General features: G+C 37.9%; 1 pseudogene; it reads left to right on the top strand.

Annotated features, from left to right (window-relative positions):
- The first annotated feature begins 15,147 nt into the window (after positions 1–15,147).
- On the top strand, positions 15,148–19,303 carry LOC143664478 (magnesium transporter NIPA2-like; annotated as a pseudogene).
- Positions 19,304–23,626: the final 4,323 nt, after the last annotated feature.

Below are 23,626 nucleotides of genomic sequence, written 5' to 3'. Positions count from 1 at the left end.
ATATTAAGTCCAGCAATGCTTCCTTGACTTCCTCCATCTAGGTTAAGTGACCCTACTATGGCTTTGTGTGTACTCTGTGCTTCCCTCTGTCATATTTATTTGGCCAAACAATGCCAGATATGATATAAAGTGCTAAACTTAACATTTAGTGCCTATGAGCTCATGCACTCTGATGGATACTCTTATATGCATTTATCATACTAAAATGTAACTTACCTGTTCATATCCCCCACTAGGGTGTAAATTCACTGAGTGTAAGCATTTTGTCTTGTTAATCACTATAAATTTAATGAAGGAGTAAGGAGATTAAGATCTCAAGGCTAAGATACAGTGCCTGAGTTTGTATTTTTTCTCAGTGACCATTTAATTGTGTAACTTTTATTTGTTTGCCTCAGGTGTCTCATCTCTAAAATGAAAATGATAAAATTATCTACCTCTTGGGGTTGTTGCATTGTTGGCTGCAGAATAGGTACATATAAAGGACTTAGAACAGTGCCTGGAATGTAGTAAATGAACAATAAAAGTTATCTATTATTGCCTGTTTGCTAAGCAGGGTCTGGAACATAATAGGAATTAAATAATTATTTTTTTTATTAAAGAGTGAATGAAAATGGTGGAAAAGTATTTATGAAGAAACAGCTTTTTAAAAATATGGTTGATTTCAAACTTAGGAAATCATTCTAACTCAAAGCTTATAAATTAGATACAACAAAATCAAAGTTTGCTTCTATACCTGCAGCATAAACAGGCTTACTCAATTTACTGCTGTAGCTTTCCTGTTTTTGATTTGATATATTTATGGCTGAATTTTCATTAATATTTAAAAAGACTCCACCTGGAGAGTAATTATCTGTTATATATACTTCACATGAGAAAGATTCTCCTGAAGCTTGGAATCCATTTCTGTTTAAGTCAGTCCCAAGTTATTAGAAAAGACTCACTTTTCTCAAAATTCCCTTGGCTAATGAGTGTGTCTATATAGTTGGGCTACAATTTCCAGTATTTCTGAGTTCATGAGCAGAATTTTTGAAGAACTTTTCTAAAAACATCAGTGTTTTAAAATATAGCAGAAATAGGAAAAGACTCCCTGAAAAATGTTAAACAGTACAGAGATAAATAAAACACCAAGTTAAAGTCCTCCTTACATCAACTTTCTGATGTAAACTACTCTTAACATTTTGATGTGTATCATTCCAGGGCTTTATTTGGTGTACAATCCAATTGTATATATATGTCCTTTTTTATATCACTCAAAGTATATTATGGATACCCTTTCTTGTTAGCATGTATAGATTTACTATTTTAATGGTACAAATTTTTCCCTTATTTTATGTATTCTTCTAATGGTCACTTTGGTTGTTCCTTTCTGTTTGTTATTACAAAGAATGTTGTAATAAACATTTAGGTATATATGGCCTCTATTTTGCATTATATCTATTGATAAGGTAAATGAGATGTTTCTTTAGTTTTAAGTGTCATAAAACCCCCACATCTTGAGGATCAAATGTTTATTTGAGATGAAAAATTTGGACAAATTGTAACTACAAATCATGTCTCTGAAGGACTGTCTTGCGCTATGAATTTATTTTTTATTACCCAGTAAGAGTTCTAAGTTAAGACATAAACTAGGAAGACTGTGCTCACTGCACAGCAACCTCTCAGGCCTTCTTCCTGTATTTCGAATACCAAGCTCTTTCCCACTACATGGCTTTGAGCACCTGTAGTTCTTTTTCCTGAAACAGTCTCCAGATATTTTCAAGGCTAGCTTTTTTTTTCCGTTTAGTTCTCAGTTCAAATCTCACTTCCTCTGGTAAACCTGTCTGGTCACTCCATCTAAATGTAAGAGAACATGTGAAAGGTGGTGGATTTCACTGAAATGGAAGCTCCTTTGTCATTATTTTCTGGTGTGTATGTTTAGGTGGGCATGTGGTTAAACAGAAGCATCATCATTTTGGTTAGTTTGAATTGAGAAAAATGGTTTGAGTTACTTAATACTGCCCATTGTCTTGGTTTCTGATGTAAGCCTGGTTTCCAGTGTGATATTTCTCTTCAAATTGGCTTCATTTAATGGAACTGAGACATACTGGGATATTGTCATCTACATTTATCTATATGGGTATTTGGCTCTTCCAGATGTTACAGTTTCAGTGTTTCATCCTTGGAGATCACAATTAGATGAAAGAATTGTTCTTCCTTTTCTAAATTGTTCTTTGGGATCAGCTCTACAGTGCTCTTTCTTTTTGTTCTAATTTTATTACTTAGGACTAAATAAGCATTGCTTTCCAAATTACAGTAGAAATTTTAATTAACAAAATTTACAAATCAGAGTTTCTAGTATCCTTGAATTGAAAATTCATGCCAAGCAATAGGCATTCACTGATTTTAAGGGATGTCTATTTCTATAAAAATATCATGAGTTGTCACTGATATCTAGAATTTCAATATCTGCCTGGTAAAGTTTCAATGGGTTTTGAACAATTATTCAAAAAAATTTAAAGGCCTTGGCTTTTCTCACCGTATCTCTCTACATAATCATGTCACTGAAGTATATTACCCCATTCTCTAACTTCTCTAAGGGCATTCTACCCTTGGAGACAATGTATACTCTCTCCTGAAATAACTATTTCAAAGCCGGTAGCTATTACTCATGACAAAGACTTGCCCCATTTCAGGTGCACATACAATGCCAAGAAAATGCTCAACAGAACAAGCTCACTGGAGGAGCAGTGTCACAATTCAAACATTTTTTTGTTTTTGAAGCTTCCCTAAATTTATCTAGCATCTTTGCTGTCTATTCTTTTTCCTGTAATAGCTTATCCTGACTTCCATTATTAGGAGATAGGTAGTTACGGTACTATATTTAAAATCTTGTTCTTTTTCTTTCTCTGAATGTAAGCAGTACCTGTATTGTACCTGTTTATGGAACAGCCAAAAGAAGAGGTAAGTTGAGAGTGCAAAGTAAATTACTGCACTAATTTGAGAGAATTGAAAACAAAATAATACAGTCCAGTATTGACTTGGAATGTGTGTACTTCTACAGTATATTATTCTACTGGGCAAGCTTTCCTACCTTGCATACTTCTTATTCTTCTCTGTTCTCCCCAGAGTTATTCACCTGGCCTCATCCTTTCTTACCCTTCCAGAAAATCATGTCCCCTTCTTGTCTTATTTATAATAGTGTATTTTTTTATCTTGCATGTCTAGGAAAACATTCCTAACCAAGAAAAAGTCTTTATGGGTGTCCTTTGAACTGAGGAACTATTTTTTCTCCTACATTTCCTGGATTTTCCTTAGTTTCCTACATGTCCTCAATGCCTGTTCCTTCCTATATAGCTGAAGCCTGAGAGTAACCCTTCAATGGAAATTCTTCCCTCCTGCGTTCTCTCCAGTCTTAGATTTTTTTCTTTAATTCTCACAGGTATTGTGATAGTTAGCCTCTAACATGGCTCCCATTGATTCTTTTTTTTTTTTGCTTTCCCTTACATGTTGAGGTTCCTTAATATGTTTCTTTTTTTAACAATATGAACATTCTTTTTTTCCCCCATTACATAGTTGTATATTCATCATCATGATCATTTCTTAGAACATTTGAGTCCATTCAGAAAAGAAATAAAAAGAAAACAGAAAAAAATTCATAGATGCCATACCCTTAACCCTCCCTTTCATTGATCTCTAGCATTTTAATCTACTAAATTTATTGTAACATTTGTTCCCCCTATTATTTATTTATTTTTAATCCTTATGTTTTACTCATCTGTCCATTCCCATTGATTCTTGCCTCCGAGTATTCATGTCTTTGTGTAGTCCTCTTGTACACACTGAATATGAATGACCTGAGTAACCAATATAATATTGCTAAAATAATATGTGACTCCCAAGGCTAGGTCATAAAAGATATGCGACTTTGGCCTTGCTTTCTCTTGGTTCACTCATTCCAAATCAGCCATAACATCATGTAACCTTCCAGGAGCCCTGTAGAGAGGTCCAAATGGTGACCAACTGAGGTCTCCTGTCAATTTCCAGCTTGCCGGTTATGTGAGTGAGCATTTTGGCATCAGATTCTCTAACCCTAGTCAAGCCTTCAGGTTGCTGCAAACTACAACTGACATTTTTTTTTTCTGAGTTGGTTTTTTAAAAATTAAAAAATATATATATATATATATATAAAACAACAAACATTTTTAAATATGATCATTCCATTCTACATATATAATCAGTAATTCACAATATCATCACATAGTTGCATATTCATCATCATGATCATTTCTTAGAACATTTGAATCAATTCAGAAAAGAAATAAAAAGAAAACAGAAAAAAATTCATAGATGCCATACCCTTACCCCTCCCTTTCATTGATCTTTAGTATTTCAATCTACTAAATTTATTTTAACATTTGTTCCTCCTATTATTTATTTTTGTTCCATATATTTTACTCATCTGTCAATAAGGTAGATAAAAGGAGCATCAGACAAAAGGTTTTCACAATCATACAGCCACATTGTGAAAGCTACATCATTGTACAATCATCTTCAAGAAACATGGCTACTGGAACACAGCTCTACATTTTCAGGCAGTTCCCTCCAGTCTCTCCATTACATCTTTTTTTTTTTTCTAGAGGGAGGAAGGGAAGGAAAGACAGAGAAGGAAGGAAGGATGGAAGGAAGGAAGGGAGGAAGAAAGGGAAACATCTTTAAACATTTTCTTATTTTTTATTATATTTTGTTTGTTTGTTTGTTTTTTTTACATGGGCTGGGGCCGGGAATCGAACCGGGGTCCTCCGGCATGGCAGGCAAGCACTCTTGCCCGCTGAGCCACCGCGGCCCGCCCCTCTCCATTACATCTTGACTAACAAGGTGGTATCTATTTAATGCGTAAGAATAACCTCCAGGATAACCTCTCGACTCTGTTTGGAATCTCTCAGCCATTGATACTTTATTTTGTCTCATTTCTCTCTTCCCCCTTTCAGTAGAGAAGGTTTTCTCAATTCCTTGGTGCTGAGTCCCAGCTCATTCTAGGATTTCTGTCCCACATTGCCAGGAAGGTCCACACCCCTGGGAGTCATGTCCCACTTAGAGAAGGGGAGGGCAGTGAGTTTGCCTGTCTTCCAATCCTCGATTTTTGCCCTTTCTTCTTTTTTTAATATAGGCATTTAGGGCAATAAATTTCCCTTTTAGCACTGCCTTTGCTGCATTCCATAAGTTTTGATGTGTTTTCATGACATTTGCTTCGAGATATTTACTGATTTCTCTTGTAATTTCTTCCTTCACCCACTGGTTGTTTAAGAATATGTTGTTGAGCCTCCACATATTTATGAATTTTCTGGCACTCTTCCTATTATTGATTTCCACCATTATTTCTTTATGATCTGAGAAAGTGTTTTGTATGATTTCAATCTTTTAAAATTTATTGAGATTTGCTTTGTGCCCAGCATATGGTCTATCCTTAAGAATCATCCATGAACACTTGGGAAAAAGGTATATCCTGCTGTTGTGGGGTGTAATGTCCTATAAATGTCTGTTAATTCTAGCTCATTTATTGTATTATTCAAATTCTGTGCTTTTTTATTGATCCTCTGTCTAACTGTTCTGTCCATTAATGAGAGTGGGGAATTGAAGTCTCCAACTATTATGGTAGATTTGCCTGTTTCTCTTTTCAGTGTTTGCCTCATGTATTTTGGAGCATTCTTGCTCGGTGCATAAATATTTATGATTGTTATGTCTTCTTGTTAAATTGTTCCTTTTATTAATACATACTGTCCTTCTTTGTCTCTTTTAACTGTTTTACATTTGGAGTCTAATTTGTTGGATAGAACTACTACTCCTGCTCTTTTCTGGTTGTTATTTGCATGAAATATCTTTTCCCAACCTTTCACTTTCAACCTATGTTTATCCTTGGGTCTAAGATGCGTTTCCTGTAGACAGCATATAGATGGGTCCTGTTTTTTAATCCATTCTACCAGTCTGTGTCTTTTGATTGGGGAGTTTAATTCATTAACATTTAGTATTGTTACTGTACAGGTAGTACTTTCTTCTACCATTTTGCCTTTTGGATTTTATATGTCATATCTAATTTTTCTTCTTTTTACTTTTACTGATAGTCTTCATTTCTACACTCTTCTCCACACCTCTCTCTCCTGTCTTTTTGTATCTGTCTCTAGTGCTCCCTTTAGTATTTCTTGCAGAGCTGGTCTCTTGGTCACAAATTCTCTCAGTGATTTTTTTTTGTCTGAAAATGTTTTAATTTCTCCCTCATTTTTGAAGAAAAATTTTGCTGGATATAGAATTCTTGGTTGGCATTTTTCTCTTTTAGTAATTTAAATATATCATCCCACAGTCTTCTCACCTCCATGGTTTCTGCTGATAAATCTACACATAGTCTTTTTGGGCTTCCCTTGTATATGATGGATTGCTTTTCTCTTGCTGCTTTCAAGATTCTCTCTTTCGGGTGGGTGACGGTGGCTCAGCAGGTAAGAGTGCTTGCCTGCCATGCCCGAGGACCCGGGTTCGATTCCCGGTGCCTGCCCATGTTAAAAAAAAAAAAAAGATTCTCTCTTTCTCTTTGACATCTGACATTCTGATTAGTAAATGTCTTGGAGTATGTCTGTTTGGATCTATTCTGCTTGGGGTACACTGCACTTCTTGGATCTGTAATTTTTAAGTCTTTCATAAGAGTTGGGAAATTTTCAGTGATAATTTCCTCCATTAGTTTTTTTCCTCCTTTTCCCTTCTCTTCTCCTTCTGGGACCCCCACAACATGTATATTTATGCACTTCATGTTGTCCTTCAGTTCCCTGAGTCCCTGCTTATATTTTTCCATTCTTTTCCCTATATTTTCTTTTGCTTGTTGGATTTCAGATGTCCCATCCTCCAGTTCATTAATCTTATCTTCTGCCTCTTGAAATCTGACATTGTAGGTTTCCATTTTATTTTCAATGTGGCTTTCATTCCCTTAAGTTCTGTGATTTGATTTTTCAGACTTTTGATTTCTTCTTTTTATTCATTCATTGCCTTCTTTATATTCACCCTGAATTCACTGATTTGATTTTTGATGAGGTTTTCCATGTCTGTTAGAACATTCTGAATTAATTGTTTCAACTCCTGTATCTCATTTGAATTGTTGTTTGTTCCTTTGACTGGGCCATACCTTCAATTTTCCTAGTGTGATCTGTTATTTTTTGCTGGTGTCTAGGCATTTAATTACCTTAATTAGTTTAGTCTGGAGGTTGTTTTCACTTTTTTTACCTAGGATTTTCTTGCTGGATGACTTTGTTGTCTATCTGTTCTTTGACATTCAGTTCAGCCAATTCTGGACCTCTAGCTTAGGTTTTGTTTAACAGAGGAGAATTTTTCAGTTCTTGTTTTCTTGTTTCTTGCCCTGCCTGTATGGTGCCTCCCCCTCCCCACCTTAGAAGGGTCTACTTAGGTATTATTAGACCCCAGCCAGATAAGAGTCACCTGTGTCAGTTTTCCCTGAGGGTAAGACTGAGCAGATTGAAAGGCTTTCCTGTGAAGCCTCTGGGCTTTCCATTTTTCCTGTCCTGCCCAGTATGTGGCATTTTTCTGCCTGCAGGTCCCACCAGCATAAGGTGATGCGGTACCTTTAACTTCAGCAGACTTTCCCTGCTGAGGACATGGTGGAGACAAGGAGTGGTTGTAGTCTGGTTTCAATCACTTCACTTTTCCAGACTCTGGGGTCTGAACTCTTTGCGGGAGGGATTCCACCTGGGCTGGGCCCCACCCCTCTCCTGGGGAAGGCACAGGCTGCAGACAAACACTCAAACAAGCTTAATTCTGCCTATGCCTGGGGCAGTGGAGCCCCAGAAGCCTTGCAGCTGTATCCAAACAGCAGTCAAGCCATAGAAACACGGCCAACAAAACGAAAGAGAAAAATCCTTTTCAGAGCAGGGCCCCCGTTCCTTGGGTTTGCCAATCAAGAGCTTAAGTTGGTACGTTGCTCTGTGTATCTCCAGGGCCTATGTGCCTCTCCTTTCCTTCAGGGCCCAGACCTTTTCAAATCCAAAAAAACCTCTGGGTTTTTTTTTCTTTTTCCATCAGCCCTGCCCACTCTGTGCCAGGGCAAATACTAGCGACCTCCGCTTTTACTCGAGGTTCAGCTGAGCTGGTGGCCTAGTTTTAGTAGTCAGAATTTGTTAATTAATGCCACAATTGGCATTTGGTTGGGCTCAGCCCCTGCTGCTGGTAAAGTCCCTTTCCTTTCCCCTCTGGGAAGCAGCCTGTGGGGGAGGGGCGCCACCCGCCACGGCTTGGGGAACTCACGGTTCTGGGGGTGCTTGCAACCGGTCCAACTGGTCTGGACTGGGGTATGTGGTGTGTCCAGTCACTGACGTGGCCCAAGCAGTTGTTCTGAATTGTTCCTGGCTATTTATTAGCTGCTCTGGAGGACGAATTAAGTCCCACAACTCCCTGAGCTGCCATCTTCTCTGAGTTGGTTTTTGTCTTCAATTTGCCACTGACATCTTAACTGCAACCCTAGGAGAGACCACCAAGCCAGAAATACCTACATAAGTTGCTCCTGAATTCCTGATTTACAGAAACTGCATGAGATATAAATAGTTATTATTGTCTTATATCATTACATTTTGGGGGTAATTTATTATGCCGTAGTAGATAGCCAATATTGATTTTTGGTACCAGGAAGAGGTGCTGCCATAAAAATTTAATGTGTGACGGTAGCTTTGAAATTGGGTCTTCAGATCAAGAGAAACTGCTCTAGAGAATTTTTGACCCACAGAAGCTGAGTGATACAGTAAATGTTCCTTTTTTTGGTAAACTTTTATTTAAATCATAGATTGGGAAGGAAAAATTTAGAAGACATGACTAGTTTCTCTCATTTTTAAATAAAGAAACAAAGAAACACAGGCAAAATAACTTGCCTAAGATCAAATAGGCAGATAGAATAAGAGTAAGGCTAGAATCCGAGGATCCCATCTCCTAAACCCATTTGATTTTCAATCAGTATTTCAAATAAAAGGTCAAACAATGTATGTATCATTAAAATATCATAAGTTCCCCAATATAAACAGATCTATGAGATTTATCTTTATATTAGGTAACTGTAACAAACTCTACATAATATATTATCATTTAAATAATTTCTGCTACCATTTAGTGCACAGTGCTTTAATATAGTGCCTAACACAATCCCTTGGACATAGCACTAAAGAACTATTTGTTAAATTTTATGCATTTTTTGATGAGATTGCCCATATAAATCTTTCAAAAGGCTAATAAAAGTGTAGTTCCCATTACACAGTACAAATTGTTCTACTGAAAAACCTGCTAAAATAATAGTAAACGATCTTTAAAAGCTGTTAACTTCCAAAGACAAAGAGAATAGGAGATGAGACAGCACTGAATAAGAGATATCAACAGTTTCAGAAGGCCGGAGTGGAGAAGTGGAAATGATAAATGAATTCAGAGTTCGGAGGAAGGTACATGTTAAATGTTTCGGTTAGCTAAAGCTTCCAGAGTGCGATATACCAGAAATGGGTTGGTTTTTACAATGGGAATTTATTAGCTTACAGATTTACAGTTCTAAGGCCATGAAAATGTGCAAAGCAAGGTATCAACAGGACGATACCTTCTCTGAAGAAATGCTGCCACCATCTGGGACACCTTTGTCAGAAGGGAAGGCGCATAACTGGTCCTTCTCTCCCAGGTTTCATTACTTTCAGCTTCTGGCTTCAGTGGCTTCCTCTCTAAGCTTCTTTAGGTGTGTTCCTGTCCCTCTGGGGCTTCTCTGGGGCTTCTCTGAGCTCTCTGGACTCTCTGGGGTTTATCTCTTGGCTTCTTTATGTGTTTTATCCTCTCAAATAAGGACTCCGGTAAAAGCATTAAGATCCACCTTGAATGGGGTGGGTTACATCTCAATTGAAATAATTTAACCCAAACAGGTCCCACCTACAACAGGTCTGCATCCACAGGAATGGATTGAAAGAACTTGGCCTTTTCTGGGGTATTCAACAGCTTCACACCAACACACTAAATGTCTGCAAAGAGGTACATCAAAGAGAGAAAAGCCTACCTGATATAGAAAATGTGAGAGACTCAATTTTTGCAGGCAGGATTTTCCAAGGAAGGGAGGAAGGTGTGGGACTGGAAACATGGGATTCATTACATTCTGTGTTCAGAGCTATTGGATGCCCAGAATACCTACCCCACCCTGGGAAGCCAGCTGACTCTTCTTTTCCCATTCCACAGGTGGAAAGTTTATTTTTTGGGTAAATTGAGCCAAAGAAGGCCCAAACTCAGAGAAAGGAGGCACAGATGAATGCTGAGGTGTATAACAGGAAACAGAGAATTATATGAATGTCTGCTCCACTGCAGGAATTTCGTTCCTCTTTCCCAGTCTTGTCCTCATTAAATCAGTATCTGGGTATACATCTTCTCTGTATCCCACTTCCCACCACACACACACAAAGCCAAGATTGGAAGATGATTCTCTGAAGAAACTCCCTTTCTTTTCTTTTTATAAGTAGAAAGCCAGAATACTTGTCCATTATTCCTGTCATAAGTGAGACTGGTTGGAAATTTTCAAGGGAAAAAAATTAAAAGTAAGGGGAAGCAACAGACAAAAAAGAAAATGTAAATACAAACTTAACAAAGTAAGTCATTTTAATTCTAATTATGATATAGAAGCATAGAATTTTTAATGACTGCCCTGCCCCACATGCTTTTGTCTACTCGTCCAAAACTCTTTTGTTCACTATATAATCCAGGGCCAGTACCATCCCGGCAGATGTTATGTACTCAATATGTATTTGTTGAATGAGTGACTGAATCAATGGATGAATGATGTTCGCAATGGAATAGCTCAATGGAAATTTTGGAACTTTATCTGTCTCACAGCCATGTTGCTCATATACCACAGGTGGAAGTTCATCAACTTAATTTTACTCGGTTCAATAACACAATTTCTCTACCACAAATAGATTTTCTGTTTTAACAACCCAAGAATCTCTAGCTTAGTTTAGCCTTCCATTTTGAAGGACCGGTTCAATTTATTTGTTGGCAGTATTCTCAACTCCCTCCTAATGCCAACAGCTAAGTACAGGCTTCTTGTCACTGACATTTAAAAAGTGGACTCTAGCTCTTCATGGGCAGTGCCTGTCATCAGTACCCATCTCTGTTCAGTGCAGGTGGCTTAATGACTTTTAAAAACCAGTTGGGAACATTTTGTATTACTGGCTTTAGTCTGCAATTTGAGGACAAAATTTTCAATTTCATAGAAAATTGACATCTCTTAACTATCCCGCATATTCTGTGGGTGAAAAACTGCCCCAGAGAGGGTATTATTTTCTCCAAAGGGAAGTCAGATAGTTGTCTATATAGTGAGTTTTCTACTTAAGTCTAAAGAATCTTCGCTGGGTCCTCCCCAACAACCTGAATATAAGTAGATATTAACTAGGACATTTTCCCATGTCTTCTCTGCTCATCGATATACAAATGTCCTATTTGTACATGTAGAGGAAATGCTCTTTTCTTTCTTTGGAGAAATAGTGGATTCTCCTCTTGCCGGTGTCTGAGGTTCCAGGTCAAGATTTTTGGCAATGTTGCCCACAAAAAAACCTTTCTCATCTCCTCTGCACCAGACATGGCACCCATTTTATCTCTGGCAGCACACGCAGTAGGGCTAATCTGCGGTTCCAAGGCTGGAGACTGCTGAACTACTACTATTATCTTCTGATGATTTGATTCTGGAATTTTAGCACAGACTGGCTATTATTTTTCTAGTCTCTGTTTCTGCTTTTATGCTTGCCTTTCCTCTTTGCTTTATACTTGGACTTAAAGCTAATGGCAATGAGAGCTTTGCTCCCCATCCAAGAATTGTTTCTCCAGATTGATTCTGATTTGATACTTCAGAACAACGAGGCAGGAAGGCTCCTAGGTTTCTGTGCTTTTGGTTCTTGGGAGGAGGTCTGTGCCAGTTTGAAAGGATTTATGTACCCTAGAAAAGCCATGTTTTAATCCTAATCAATCTTGTGGGAGCAATGATTTCTTCTAATCCCTCATCAGTACTATACGTTGGAAACTTGATTATGTTGTCTCCACAGAGATGTGGCTCAATCAATTGTGGGTATTAAACTTGATTAGATGGAGACGTGTCTCCACCCATTCCATATGAGCCTTGATTAGTTTACTGGGATTAGTTTACTTGATTAGTTTACATTTTTTGGAGAGAATGCCTTTGGAGAGTGACTAGAAAGCCACAGCAGAGCCGAGAAGAGCCATAAGGCCGAGAGAACCACAGAGTCCACAAGCCGGCGACCTTTGGAGAGCAAAGAAGGATGACAGAATGATGAGAGCCAAGAAGCAGAGTCTACCAGCCAGCCACCTTTGGAGATAAATGCCCCTGGCGGAGCTTTATGAAGCAAGAAGCCTTGAGAAGAAGCTAGAAGATGATGCCACATTCACCATGTGCCTTCCCAGATGAGAGAGAAACCCTGACCCTGTTTGCCGTGTGCCTCTCCACTTGACAGAGAAACCTGTACTTCCATCGGCCTTCTTGAATCAAGGTATCTTTCCCTGGATGCCTTAGATTGGACATTTCTATAGACTTGCTTTAATTGGGACATTTTCATGGCCTTAGAACTGTAAACTTGTAACTTATTAAGTTCCTTTATTTATTTATTTATTTATTTTGCATGGGCAGGCACTGGGAATCAAACCCGGGTCTCTGACATGGCAGGTGAGAACTCTGCCTGCTGAGCCACCATGGCCCACCCAAGTTCCCCTTTTTAAAAAGCCATTCCATTTCTGATATATTGCATTCTGGCAGCTAGCAAACTAGGACAAGGTCTAAAGTTTTGGTTAAAGCTAAACATCTTTGGCAAGAATATCTCATAAGAGACGTGGGCTTTATATGCTGTCAAATCAGGAGGCCTGTTATCATTTTGTCCTATTATCAGTACCAAAGTTTTATCACTTAATTTATGAGAAGGCTGCCAGAGTTCTCTAGTATAAAGATAATTTCCCCCTTTGCAGTTAGCAAGTATCTGGGGGAAGGTGATGGATGTGATGCCTTGTGACTCTTCAGTTCCTCAGCAGTGTTTTACCTAACAATTTTAAGAACCATTGATGATCTTTACCTGAATAAATTCTTTTATTGAACTTGTTAAAGTTCAATACCTATTAAACACATACAGAAGAATATTTATGACATGTGAACACTATAAGAAAAATCACAAAACAAACCAGCACCCATCTTAAGAGATAGAGCATCACCAATCCCCTGGATGCTTCCTATGTTCTCCTTCCCAACCCCCACCTCAATCCCACCTTTCTTTGGTGGTAACTACTGTTATGATTTTGTGTCATTTCACATGCATGAATCCCTAACAATTTATTATTTTGTATGCTTTTGAGCTCTATATAATTGGAATCATACTGTACTTGTTCTACTCTTGCAGTATATTTGTGAAACCAATCCATGCTAATCTGTGAAACTGCATTTCCTTTATTTTCATAGCTGTATAATATTCTATTGTATAACCTATATCACTCTCCATTCTCCTGTCAATGAAATTGAGCTTGTTAATGGTTTTATTGCTTTTTTCAAATAATGCTACATGAATATTCTTACACTTGTTACTTGGTCTACTCATGCAAGAGTTTCTCTAGGGCACTATTTTTCAAATTTATGGCTGCTTCCCATTAATGAGCTTTAAATTCAGCTCAGTAAATGCAAGTGAATATATTCGGAACATCACACATATTGCTTCATGAAACTTTTCTTTTATTGTATGTGTTTATCTGCACTGCATTGTGACATAATACATATTTCTTTCTGTGACTTACAGTCAAAGACTGAACAGTTATTCTAAGGTATGTGACTAGAAGAAGAATTGCTGAGATTTATGCTATAAACACCTTCAACTTTTCTGGATAATATCAAAATGTTTTCTAAAATGGCTGCTGTTACAGTATGTATCTTTACCAGTAGTATGTATGAGGTCTCATTGCTTCAAATCCTTGCCGATACTTCATTGTATCTGATTTTTAAGCTTTTTGCCAAAATGATAGCTAATTATTGCTTTAATTTGCATTTATTTTATTCTTTAAGAGGTTAATCATCTTTCAAACATTTATTTGCTTTTGGTGTTCTTGTAACAATGCCTAATCAAATCTGTTGCCCCCTTTTCTATTGATTTGTCTTTTTCTTATATGTTTTACAAATAGGTTATCACAGTTTGTGGCTTTTCTTTTGGTATCTTTTGATGAACAGATTATCTTAATTTTAAGGTAGTCAAATTTGTTAATTTTCTCTGTCATGTGTGTTTTTTGTCTTATAATTTAGATATTTTCATATATTGCCTTTAAAGTTTTTATGTTAAAAACTTATTTTTGAAAACTGTATTTTATACTTAAATCTTTTAAATTACTTAGAGAACATCTTTGAAAAGAGTAACATAGCTACGAGCGTCAACAATCGCCAAACTGAAAACCAGAAGCGAAAAACCTTCCTCTCACACCTGGCTCTCATCTTCATGGTTCACATTTTTCTCAGCAGGTGTGTGTGTTTGTGCGTGTGGTGTATGAATGCCCCCTCTCCTTTCTAACACAAAACAATAGCATAATTACTGTTAAAGCCCTTACCTTTTCACTTGATAATTTTGGAACTTTCAATATCAGTAAATAAAATCTTCCTCATTCTATTTTAAGCAATGTTGAAATGAAAAATGGTGTGCCTATATCATTTTATTTTTAAGGGCTTAATTCACTTGGCGTTAATTTTTGTTAGGTAAACTGTGAGGTGGAAATCTAAAATCATGTTTTTATATAGATAAGCAGTTGCGTCAGAATCATTCATTGAATAGCTTTTTATTTCCCCACTGATCTGTCATGTCAACTCTACTGCAAAATATTTTTTCTTGGGCTGCCCCTCGGTCCAAGCGGCTACAGCTGCATGGAGCTCGTCTGTAGCTGGTTCCCCTCCCGTCTCCCCTACCCAGGAGGGGATGCACACGGCCGCAGCCCCTGCGGCTCTCACGTCCTACAGGCGGCCTGCTGGGGCTCTGAGCAGGTCCACGAGGGGCAGCTGCAGGAGAACCTGCTGACCCTTGTGCTCCCAGCTGTGTTGGACCCTCAGTGATAGTGAATGGGAGCAAAGCATTGCTGCGTCTGAGAATAGCCAAGTAACTCAGCTTCTCCAACATTCACGCCTATGTCCTGTTTTCAGACTATTTGAGGACAGCATTGTCCTGCCTCCAGTACCAGCAGTTTCTCTATTCTATGAGTCACAGAAAGCCATTAAGTAGAAAACGAAATGAGCCAGGGGCGTGGAAAATATTACTTTCATATTGGTGTGGGATCGGCTGTGAACTCCAGTGTTTTTACTGGAGGGAGTCTCAATTTGGGGAAAAAAATAAAAGGCCCCTGTGACTTGCTAGGCTTCGTGAGAGCAGTTCAAGGTGGCCATATATATATATTAACATATATGTCTATTAAATATATATTTAAATATCTTATTGAGAAATATCCACACACGTATTGTCCAACCATATTATACAATCAATGACTCACATTATCATCACATAGTTGTGTATTCATCACCATGATCATTTTTAGAACATTTGCATTACATCAGAAAAAGAAAGAAAAAGAAAAAAAAAGAACCCATACATCTCATACCCCTTACATCTCCCTCTCTTGACCCACAGTATTTCAATCTATGCAATTTTTACCCTTTCTCTCCCCCTATTATTTCATTTATCCTTTTTTTTTTAACTCATCTGTCCATACCCTGCTAAAAAGAAGGTTTTTAGACACAAGGTTTTTCACAATCACACAGTTACATTTTAAAAGCTATGTAGTTATACAGTCGCCGTCAAGAATCAAGGCTACTGGAACACAGTTCAGCAGTTTCAGGTACTTCCCTCCAGCCACTCCAATACACCGTAAACTAAAAAGGGATATCAATATAATGTGTAAGATAACATCCAAGATAACCTCTTAACTCTGTTTGAAATTTCTCAGCCACTGAGACTTTATTTTGTTTCGTTTTTCTCTTCCCCCTTTCTCATTCCAATGGTGCTGGGTCCAGGCTCATCTCTGGGAGTAATGTCCCATCTTGCTAGGGAGATATATACTCCTGGGAGTCATGTCCCAGTAGGCAGGAGGGGAGTGATTTGCCAGGTTGGCTTAGAGAGAGAGAGAGAGGCCACATCTGAGCAACAGAAGAGGCTCTCTGGGGGTGACTTATAGGCATAATTATCAGTAAGCTTAGCCTCTCCTTTGCAGGAATAAACTTCATAGGGGCGAGCCCCATGACTGAAGCCTCGGCCTATTGATTTGGTTGTCCCCACTGCTTGCGAGAATATCAGCAATTCTCCAGTTGAGGAAGTTTAATATTTCCTCCTTTCTCCTCAGTCCCCCATGGAGACTTTGCAACTACTTAAAAAAAATTTTTAATTGATACAACAATATGCAAGCACAAACATTCTTAACATATAAACATTCCATACAAGGTGTACAATCAATGGCTCACAATATCATCACATAGTTGTATATTCATCACCATGATCATTTTTTAGAACATTTGCATCTCTCCAGAAAAAGAAATAAAAAGAAAAAATTCATATATACCATATCCCTTACTCCTCTCTCTCATTGACCACTAGTATTTCCATCTACCCAATTTATTTTAACTTTTGTTCCCCCTATTATTTGTTTATTTTCTTAGCCATATTTTTCACTCATCTGTCCATATCTTGGATAAAGGAGCATCAGACACAATGCACAAAGGAGCAACATGCACAATGTGTGTGTTCACAATCACACAGTCACACTGTAAAATCTGTATCATTATACAACCATCTTTCAAGAAACAAGACTACTTGAACACAGCTCTACAGCTTCAGGTATTTCCCTTTAGCCACTCAAACACACCATAAACTGAAAAGAGATATCTATGTAATGCATAAGAATAACCTCCAGGATAACCTCTTGACTCTGAAATCTCTCAGCCACTGACACTTTATTTTTTCTCATTTCTCTCTTCCCCCTTTTGGTCAAGAAGTTTCCCTCAATCCCTTGATGCCGGGTGGCAGCTCATCCCGGGGTTTCTGTCCCATGTTGCCAGGGAGATTTATACCCCTGGGAGTCATGTCCCATGTAGCAGGGGGTGGACAGTTGTTCACTTGCTCTGTCAGTTTAGAGAGAAAGACCACATTTGAGCAACAAGAAGGTTCTCTGGGGTTTGACTCTTAGGCCTACTTTTAAGTAGGCTCAGCCTATCCTTGGCAGGAATAAGTTTCACAGGGGCTGAACTCAGGGTTGAAACCTCAGCCTATTGATTCGGTTGTCCCCATTGCTTGCAAGAGTATTAGAAATTCTCCAGATGGGGAAGTAGAATCTTTTGCCCTTTCTCCCTATTCCTCTAAAGGGTCTTTGCAAGTACTTTTTTTATTCTCTGCCTGCCCAAATTACTCTGGGATATATCAGGGCATCACACTAATCTGTACAAACAAACAAAATTTCACGCCCTATTCAAGATTCCACGTACTTATGGTGTTCAACTAAACTGACCATACAAGGTAAATTAGATAATGTGCTACCAAAAATATAAATTTTGTACCAAATAAACCTTTCTCCCTTTGATGTATACAGAGGTTGAAGTTTGAAAATATGGGCCATGTCGTCCTTTACCCAGTATTCTGATTTTCCTTAGTCCTATCCAGATCAGCTTCATTCACATCTCTAGATGAAATCTTATCACTTTTTCAGCTTTTTAAACAGTTTCTGTATGGGGTAATGCTGACTTTCATAGCTTCAGAGCTCTAACTCTGAGTCTCAGGTGTCACATAAATACCCGCAATTTCTGGGAATGACCAGGTTATATACAAATAGCTCTGTATGTCAGAATTTAGAAATATCAGTTACAACTCCTAAATAAATGTGACTGCTCTAAGACCTTACAGTCTAGGACCCTTTACAATAGGCCCCAACCTGATGACCCATGCTCTCGACTTCAATTCTCTGAATTTGTATATTATAGTTAATCCATATGAGTGAGGTGCGACAATGTCTTTTTGTTTCTGACATTTTGTTCAACGTGCTGTCCTTAAGGTTCATTCACCTGGTTGCATGCCTCACAACTTCATTGCTTTTGGCAGCGGCTCAGTAGTCTGTTGTATGTATACACCACAGTTCCCCCTTCCCCCTCAGTCTATGTACCCTTAGGCCACCTCCAACCACTGCTATCAGTATCAGTTGTAGTGAGTGGGGCTGCTTATCAGTTGGAGCTGGGGTGGACGCCAACTTTGCTGCATATGTGTTGGCTCCTGCCACATTAGTGATTCTGTTGGGAGCCCCCAGTGTCTTTTTACCATTCTTTCTTCACATTTTCTAAATGAGATACTTAATCTTCATGGGAAAATTAGGTATTTGTGTCTACAGTTATGGTTATGCATGCTCCAGAAAAGGAGATAGATACCTTAAATGAAATGTCTTATAAACTAGATAATCAAGTTTTGTGTTTTTGGCAATACCTGTGGTCAATGTGTGCTTGATATTAAGTCTTTGTAGTGGGATATCGCCATAGACAGACACATACTTGTGTATGTAACAACCTTCTCTGGGATTGAAGCATTTTCAGTCTTCTGTGTCAATAGACTGGGAATCACTGCTAAAGAACTGTTTACTGGAAAGCCCCTGCTGCCACACCCCCAGCCTAGAATCTGCTGCTGAGCTGGTAGTATGTGTGAGTACGCAGATGAACTATCCCAGCAGGGCCCTGGACATATTCAATACTTCCACTGTGGCACCAATGTATTATGTATGCTTCACAACATCGGTTTTAACTTATTCTGTTATTCTTTTGAAGAAGTGTCAAGGTATGCCTGCTGATGATGCCACTGGTACTTTGTGTGGCTTCCTTACCATTATTATGGGGGTATTTTATTGCATGCCTTTAATCTAGAAAGTCTGCCATGTCTTTTGGAAAAGAAGAGAAAGCAATGAATGGCAATCTCTTTAATTTGTATGAAATTCTCAGGGGTGCACGGGTGGTCCAGTGGTAGAATCAAACCCAGGTTTGATTCCCAGACCATGCACCACCACCCTGCCCCCACCACCAGAAGTATGTATGAAATTCTTAATAATAATGAAGAAAGCTTAACTGTGGAATTGAACATCACACTGGTGAAAATATCTCTTGAAGAAATGGAAATCTGACAGCTTTTTTAAAAAGAAAAAAAGTAGAAGTTTCATCTGCAGTTCTGCTATAAAATGAATTTGAATACCAGATGTGTTTGAAAAGGACTTGTCCTCAAATAAGATTCTCTGAAGACAATCTTTTTAAAGGTTTCACTGATTGGGACCAAGATAATACTTTTCTTATATTTGAACAGGGTAGCTCACTAAAATGAACTCAATATGTGATCGGTTTCTATTTCTATGAACATTGCATTATGTGCTGGTTTGAAATGATGTATGTACCCTAGAAAAGCCATGTTTAATCCTAATCCCATTTTGTAAAGGCAGCCATTTCTTCTAATACTTATTCATCCTGTGTATTTGAAACTTTAATTAGATTATCTCCCTGGAGATGTGACTCAATCAAGAGTGGTTGTTAAACTGAATTAGGTGGAGACACAATCAATTTTAGAATGTTTTCATTGTTCCAAAAAAATAAAAATAAAAATAAAAAGAACACCCCAAACATCCCATGCCCCTTATTCCTCCTATTATTTTTTTGTCTTTATTACTACCAACAAACTGGATAAAGGGAGTGTCAGTCACAAGATTTTCACAGTCACATGTTCACATGATAATAGTTATACAATCATTATCAAAGATCAAGGCTCATGGATTACAGTTCAACGCTTTCTGGTATTTCCTACTAGCTACTCTAACACTAGAAACTGAAGAGAAATATCTGTATAATGCGTCAGTGGTCATAATCATTTATTAGATTCTGTGGTCATAATCATTTATTAGATTCTAATTTTCAGTTACCTAACCTCCCTCTCATTTGATCATTCTCTCAATCTTCAGGGATATCTGGGCAATGATCATTTTAACTTATTCGTGCTGGAAAGTGGTGTTGACTTTTTGGAGTAGAAGAATGACATTGGTTGATGTTCTTGGAGAGACTGGTACCTCTGAGTTTTAGGGCTGTTCTTTGAGAATTTATTTTGATATATATATATACTTTTTTTTATCCTATTGGACCTCAGGTTCATAGAATTGGATTATGATATACTCCATAAGCATAACCTGTTTTAGTTATTTACTTCTCCAATATCATCTATCTCTCTCTCTCTCTCTCTCTCTCTCTCTCTATGGGGTATTGAACCAGGCATGTTCAGGTCTGTGCTGGTTTGAAACTGTTGTGTACCCCAGAAAAGCCATGTTCTTTAATCCTTATTCAGCATTGTTGGATAGGATCTTTTTGAGTAAGTTCTTTGCTTAGAGATTTGACCTACCCTGTTGAGGTGGGACCTTTTGATTAGGTGGTTTCTATGGAGATGGAAGCCAAGTGGGTCCATTCCAAGTGGGTCACTTACTGGAGTCCTTTAAGAGGGAACCATTTTGGAAACAAGATTTAGAGCTGACAGAGTGGCACAGAGACATTTGGAGATGAAGAAAGAAAGCACCCCTGGACAAGCTTTATTTGAAATGAGAAGCCAAATTCTACAGCAAATGCCAGCCATGTGCCGTTCCGGCTGACAGAGGTGTTTCAGACCCGTCGGCCTTTTGTGAGTTAGAGTATCTTTCCCTGGACACCTTAGTTTATAGCCTTAGAACTGTAAACTTGCAACTTAATAAATGACCTTTTACAAAACCTTCCAATTTCTGGTATATTTCATTCCCACAGCTTTAACAAACCAAAACAAGGTCTCAAAACCTGGTCTTGTGCATGTGAACTCATTTGTAAATAGGACCTTTGAAAATATTATTATTTAGGAGTGCCCAAAATGAAAGAGGGGGTGCCTTAATCTAACATGGCTGAAGTCTTTTTAAGCAAAGGAATAGGACATGGAAAAAGAAGTCGTAAGGAACAACTAGAAGCTGGAAGTCCACGGAACCCAGAAGATACTGCCACGTGCATTGCCATGTGACAAAAGCCAAGGACCAAGAATCACAAGCAGCCAGCCCCAGAATGCATCGCCTTGCTGTTGTCTCAATTTTAGAGTTCTCCTAACCTCAAAACCTTGAGTTAATAAATTCCCATTGTTTTAGCCAACCCATTGTATGGTATTTTGTTTTAGCAGCAGGAAAACTAAAACTCTATCTAATCTATCTGTGCTGGTTTGAAATAATGTATATGTCCCCTAGAAACGCCATGTTTTAATCTAAATACTGTATGTTTGAAACTGTAATCAGATCATCTCCTTGGAGATGTGATTTAATCAAGAGTGGTTGTTAAACTGGGTTAGGTGACGACATGTCTCCACCCGTCTGGGTGGGTCTAGATAAGTTTCTGAAGTCCTATAAAAGAGGAAACATTTTGGAGAATGAGAGAGATTCAGAAAGAGCTGCACCACAAAGCAGAGAGTCCACGAGCCAGTGACCTTTGAAGATGAAGGAAAACACCTCCCGGGGAGCTTCATAAAACCAGAAGCCAGGAGAGAAAGCTAGCAGATGATGCCGTGTTCACTGTGTGCCCTTCCAGCTGGTAGAGAAACTCTGTGTACACCATGTGCCCTTCCATTTGCGAAAGAAACATTGAACTTCATTGGCCTTCTTGAACCAAGGTTTCTTTCCCTGGATGCCTTAGATTGGACATTTCTACAGACTTGTTTTCATTGGGACATTTTCTCAGCCTTGGAACTGTAAACTAGCAACTTATTAAATTCCCATTTTTTAAAAGCAATCCTGTCTCAGGTAAATTGCATTCTGGCAGCTAGCAAACTAGAATACCATTTAAACAGTTATGGTCATTTCACCTCCCCCAAATGACAGGGCCTTGGTTATGATCTACATGTGACCACATGGTCCCTCATACCCCCTCCCCCACCTCCACCAAAGAAGGATAATCATCATCTTGAATACTATGTACATCATTTTTGCTTTTCTGGGCACATACTTTGATTGTTTTATATATATTTCTCTCTCCCAATATATATTTATTTGGTTGTTTTAAAACTTCTACTAATTGGTAAAATGCTCTATGGAAAGTATTCTGTACAAAGTATTGTATTTATTTTTCCACTTACATTTTATTGTTAAAATCCAGTAATTTTCTAGTGTCACTGTAGCTCATTTTTTGTTTTACATTGGTGAAGGATTCCATTCTGTGAATATATCACGGTTTATTCACTCAGTTTTTGGGTACTTGAATGGTTTCCTGATTTTGCTCTCGAGCACACTGTCAATGTAAGTATCCTTACATAGATATCTCCTGGTGTAAATGTGCAAGAGTTTCTCTTGGGTATTGTTATGGGTCAAATTGTATCCCCTTAATAGATATGTAGAAGTCCTAAATGTGACTTTTATTTGGAAATAGAGTTTCTGCAGATATAATCAAGTTCAGATGAGGTCATAGTGAATTAGGGGGACCCTAACCGATGTCCTTTTAAGAAGAGAAGAGAGAGAGTCACAGAGACACCGAGAGAATGCCATGTGAAGATGACACACAGGAAGAAGACAGACATGTGAAGACACAAACAGAGATTGGAGTTAAGGTACCAAAAAATGTTAGGAAGAGGCAAGGAAAGGAAAGATTCTTTTCTAGAACCTTCAGAGGGAATGTGGCTCTCCCGACAACTTGATTTCACACTTCTAGCCTTCAGAACTGTGAAAGAATACATTTCTGTTGTTTTAAGTCACCCAGATCGTGATATTTTGTTGTGGTAGCCCAGGAAACTAACACAGGCATATCCCTGGGAAATTAATACAGGTATATAACTAGGAATAGAGATTCTGGAACTCTCAAGAATTTATCTAGGAACAAAATTGTCTAAATTTAGCAGGTAATGCCCAACTATTTTTCAAAGTGTTTACACCAATTTTCATTCTCACTAGCAACATCTTTTCCAACACTAGGTATTGTCAGACTTCTAAATTTTTGCCCAGCAATTAAGTGTAAAATATCATCCCTTATACTAGTCTTAATATATGTTTCTCTGGTTACTGTAAAATATGTTGAACATATCTCTTCATGTGTTTATTGAATATATATATTTCTTTGAAATATCTATTCATGTCTTCCCATTTTTCTATTATTATTTTCTTTATATTGTTTTGTAGGCATTCTTTATATATTCTTGATACTAATTCTTTGCCAATGAGTATACTGTGAGTATCTTCTCCTGGTTTTCACCTTTTCTTTTTGCATCTTTAAGACATCTATTGATTAATTCAAGTCCTTTATTTTTTTATCACCACAATTGACTTTTTTCTTTCTTTTTTTGTGAAAAATGACATATATATATATAAAAGCAATAAATTTCAAAGCACAGCACCACAAGTAGTTGTAGAACATATTTCAGAGTTTGACATGGATTGCAATTCCACAATTTGAGGTTTTTACTTCTAGCTGCTGTAAGATACTGGAGACTAAAAAGATATCAGTTTAATGATTCAGCAATCATATTCATTTGTTAAATCCTATCTTCTCTGTGTAACTCCACCATCACCTTTGATCTTTCTATCCCTCTCG

This window comes from Tamandua tetradactyla, chromosome 20, assembly GCF_023851605.1.
Source record: "Tamandua tetradactyla isolate mTamTet1 chromosome 20, mTamTet1.pri, whole genome shotgun sequence".
Lineage (NCBI taxonomy): Eukaryota > Metazoa > Chordata > Mammalia > Pilosa > Myrmecophagidae > Tamandua > Tamandua tetradactyla.
This window is presented reverse-complemented; position numbering and strand designations above follow the sequence as displayed.